Genomic DNA, 5,287 nt, shown 5'->3' on the forward strand with positions numbered 1-5,287 from the left:
CAGGAAGTTCACGGTTCACATATTGCTGAAGCCTGGCTTGGAGAATTTTGAGCATTACTTTACTAGCGTGTGAGATGAGTGCAATTGTGCGGTAGTTTGAGCATTCTTTGGCATTGCCTTTCTTTAATTTTATTTATTTTTGGCTGTGCTGGGTCTTCGTTGCTGAACAGGCTTTTCTCCAGTTGCAGCAAGTGGAGACTACTCTAGTTGCAGTGCATTGGCTTCTCGTGGTGGTGGCTTCTCTTGTTGTGCAGCACAGCTCTAGGGTGTTTGGGCTTCAGTAGTTGCAGTGTATAGACTCAGTAGTTGTGGCTCGGGGTTCTAGAACACAGGCTCAGTAGCTATGGTGCATGGGCTTTGTTGTTCCATGGCACATGGGATCTTCCCAGATCAGGGATTGAATGTGTGTATCCTCCATTGGCAAGAGGATTCTTTACCACTGAGCCATCAGGGAAACCCTCAAATGTGTTTTTAAAAAATATATGTGGGTATGTGCATATATGCATGTGTGTGAGAGACACAGAAAAAGTGAGAGAAAACAAACAGCAATATGTACATAGGTGCTTAAATGCACTGTTCTTTCAACATTTCTTTAGGCTTCAATTTTTTCAGAATGAAAAATTGGAGATGAAGAGAGGTTTGCTTGCGGACTTCCCTGGTGGTCCAGTGGTTAAGGCTCTGCATTCCCATTGCAGGGGGCACAAATTCTATCCCTAGTCAGGAAACTAAGATCCCACATGCTGCACAGCGTGGCCAAAAAAGAGAGAGAGAAGAAAAAAAAGGTTTTCTTGGTGGCCAGGCACGAGAGGTAGTACAATTCTAAGATTTCATCGAGGCTCTAGGAAACACTGATGAATTGCTTTTGTTCCATAAGGAAGTATATCTTCCTGCAGCTGTTTCTGATGCAAATTTTAATCCTTCCTAGACTATGCCAAATTCTTTCTGGTGATGTTTCCCCATCCTTTAAAAATTTTTCCAAAATGAAAAATTGTATTGTGTTCTTTTTAAAAAATCGTGCTTAAATCACAAGGAAAGTAAACATTTCTCTTTTATTTTGGCCCTAGACACTCAGTTTCCCTTTTTAGAGACAACCAGTATTACCTGTTTCTTACCTGTTGTTCCAAACCTGTCTGTATACAAAAGTAAACATGTATGCAAGTAGGTATGAGTGTGTAAATATATATTTCTTCTCTCCTTTTTTACACAAATAGCCCATCAATACACACTGTCCTTTACTGTTTTCACTTAAGGACATATCTTGATAGGTTCAGATCAATACATAATGGACTTCCAACACATATTTTTGCTTTTAGTTAAATCATAGACCACTGGATAGATGTGCTGTATCTATTGATAAGCATGTAGGTTGTTTATCACCTTCTGTTACTGTAAATTATGCTGAAATTTTGCATATGTGTAAGTTTATAGGAAAGCTTCCTAGAAATGGAGCTGTTAAGTCAAAGGCTAGTTGCATTTGTAACTTTAATAGATGTCAGCAAACTGCCCATTAAAATAGTCATATCAATCCTGCTAGGAATGAGTACCACAAACTTGCTAATACAGTGTGTCCCAAGCTTTTTGATGGTTATCTCAGTATGGTTTTGATTTATATTCTTCTCATGTGTGAAATTGTGCTTCTTCACATGTGCTTTAGAGCAATTTGTATGTCCTTTTCTGTGAACTGTCTGTTGATAATCTTCGCCCGTTTTTCTGAGTTATCTTTCTCATTGACTTGTAGGATGTGTTTATAAAAGAACTCTTTTTGATATAGGTTGCCAAATGTCCCCCATTTGTTGGTTTACTTGACATTATTTACGATGGGTTTTGCCATTTAGAATATTAAAGATATATATATAATGATGAAATAAAATTAACATTTTAAGGCAAGACAAGAAAAAATTTTTCACTGCCCTTTCAGGCCTCCTCCCTTCCCTCTAGTGTGCATTGCACATCTGCATTATGCATTAACCAAACCTCCCCAACAGCAGAAATACCTGTTCAAACATAGAGACCAGTTTTTCTTCTGGCACCAGCCGTGTAGTCCTTAGAAAAAAAATTCTTTTCTCAATCCTGTAAGAGGTCTCAATGAACTACCACCTACCTTGTATATGTGGACATCTTTGGTGAACTTATGTTTAAAGATTATGACTGGTACAGAACAGACTGGGTCAGGTGACCTGGACAACACCTAATGGAAGAAAGTTCTTATCTTAACTACTTAATGACTCTATTAATGTTGCTAGCCATATTACTTGTATTCTGCCTATTTCATAAGATTACTGGGTTGTTTGTTTGTGTGTGTGTGTGTGTGTTTACATTACAGAATGTGTGACTGAGCCTCTAGTAAAATAATAATGACTAGGGAACTTGAAATGATTGACCAAATATATAGTTGGTGGCTCAGGTAGTAAAGAATCTGCCTCTAATGCAGGAAACCCAGGTTTGATGCCTGGGATGGGAAGATCCCCTGGAGAAGGGAGCGGCAACCCACTCTAGTATTCTTGCCTGGAGAATTCCATGGACAGAGGAGCCTGGCAGTCTACAACCCATGGAGTTGCAAAGAGTTGGACATGACTGAGCGACTAACACTTTCACTTTTTTGGGGACTTGAAATGATTGACCAAATGTATAGTTCGATAAGATCAATGTTTATAATAGTGTAGGTATGGGAATAAGCCATTTCCTGGACCATAAGAGACAAGTAAGACAGGCAATCCAGAGGCTTTGGGCAACTATTAATAGGCCCAAGTCCAGTAATAGCACAGTGAGTGGCATATCAATGAAATCCTCACCTGACCTGGGAATGAGTATTCCTAATGCTGTGGGACAAATTGGTCATGAAATGCCTCCCAAATCTTTGTCAAAATTGAGACACAAAAGGAGGGTTTTGTAAACAAAAAAATGTTGGCCACCATCCAGTTCTATAAGATTTGAGTCATTAGCAGTGTACATACAGTACATCCTAGAAAGGAATTCAGGGCAAAGACCAGGATGAGGCATTTCATGCTCTGGCAGAACTGGCCCTCAGATATTTTCTGGAGAAAATTTTATGAACCCAGTTTCTTACATCTTCCCATACTTAGAAAAGTACTAACACCATTAACTAAGATATCTATTCTTTTTGAATAGTAGTCACCTACCAAGATGTGTGCTTGGTTGCACATACGCCTTTGTCAAAAGTCACGTATATACCTGGCTTCCCCCTTTATTTCTTTGGAACCTGTAAAGCCCATGGTTTCTCTTAGAACTTTTATGGTTTAACACTTTACATTTATATCTTTGATCCATTTAGAAATTTATCCTAAAACAGATATAAGAATCAAAATTAATTTTTTCCAGATGGCTATGTGGTTATCTCAGCACCATTTAATGAACACCCTTTTTTCCCAGTGATTCATAATTTCTCTCTTCTCATATACAAATTTCTCTATATATTCATATCTATAGCTGAGCATGGTAGACAGAATAATGACTAGGGGACTTGAAATGATTGACCAAATATATAGTTGGTGGCTCAGACAGTCCAGAGATGGCCCACAGATGTCCACATCTTAACTCCTGAAACCTATGAATGTAACCTTACATCACAGTAGGGACTTTGCAAATGTGCTGAAACATCTTGACATGTGGAACTATCCTGGATTAGCTGGGTGGATCCAATGTAATCACAAGGGTCCTTATAAGAGGGAGTCAGGATGTCAAGAGTCAGAGAAGGAGATGTGATGATGGAAGCTGAAATCAGAATGATTGTTGGCTTTGAAGATGGAGAAAGGGACCTCAAACCAGAGAAGGCAAATGCCTCTGAAAATTGGAAAAGGCAAGGAAACAGACTCTCTTCTAGGACCTCCAGAAGGAACACAATCCTGCCAACACCTTGATTTTAGTTCATTGAGACTCAGAATTTAGGAATTCTGACTTCTAGAATTGTAAGACAATACATCTCTGTTGTTTTAAGCCACTAAATTTATGGTAATTTGTTACCAGCAGCAATAGGGAACTACAACACTGGGATAACTAGTCTGTGCCATTGACCTACTTTTGTGTACAAGTACATTTTAATTATTACAGTTTTATAATTTAGTTTACTGGCTGGTTGGTTCAGACCCTTTTATTTCAGAATGTCCCTGACTCTTCCTGCTTTTTATTTTACCATATAAAGGTGAGAATTAGCTGGTTCAGTTGCAACAAATCCTTGTTGACATTTTTACTGAGATCATGTTGTATTAAATTTAAAGATCAACTAATGGAGGACTGCTATCTTAAAGATGCTGAATCTTCCATTACAAGTAGATAGTATGCTTTTCTGTTTTGTGTCCTTTATTATCTTAAAGTTCCTTTTAATGTGTACTTTTGTTGTTAAGTTTATTCCAAGACATTTTATATTTTGTTACAATTTAAAACTATCATTGTAAAGTCAAATTTGTACAAAAAATTCAAACAACACACAAAAGAATATGGATGAAGACAAACTCATTCATATCTTACTAGAGAGCATCCTTCCACATACTAAGTTTTTTTAGCCATACTATTGGATAGGCAACTGCCAGTGATTGACACAAATCCCACTGGGATTTCTATTGGAAATTCTGCCATAAAGATGGTGTCATCTGCATATCTGAGATTACTGATATTTCTCCCCAGCAGTCTTGATTCCAGCTTGTGTTTCATCCAGCCCAGTGTTTCACATGATGTACTCTGCCTGTAAGTTGAATAAGCAGAGTGAAAATATAGAGCCTTGATTTATTCCTTTCCAGATTTGGAACCAGTCATTGTTCCGTGTCTAGTTCTAACTTGCTTCCTAACCTGCATAAAGGTATCTCAGGAGGCAGATAAGGTGATCTGGTAATCCCATCTCTTTAAGAATTTTCAACAGTTTGTTGTGATCCACACAGGAAGCAACAGTTAGAACTGGACATGGAACAACAGACTGGTTCCAAATAGGAAAAGGAGTACGTCAAGGCTGTATATTGTCACCCTGCTTATTTAACATATGCAGAGTACATCATGAGAAACGCTGGGCTGGATGAAGCACAAGCTGGAATCAAGATTGCTGGGAGAAATATCAATAACCTCAGATATGCAGATGACACCACCCTTATGGCAGAAAGTGAAGAACTAAAGAGCCCCTTGATGAAAGTAAAAGAAGGGAGTGAAAAAGTTGGCTTAAAGCTTAACATTCAGAAAACGAAGATCATGGCATCTGGTCCCAGCACTTCGTGGGAAATAGATGGGGAAACAGTGGCTGACTTTATTTTTGGGGCTCCAAAATCACTGCAGATGGTGACTG

This window comes from Bison bison, unplaced genomic scaffold (assembly GCF_000754665.1).
Source record: "Bison bison bison isolate TAMUID 2011002044 unplaced genomic scaffold, Bison_UMD1.0 scf7180017864259, whole genome shotgun sequence".
NCBI lineage: Eukaryota > Metazoa > Chordata > Mammalia > Artiodactyla > Bovidae > Bison > Bison bison.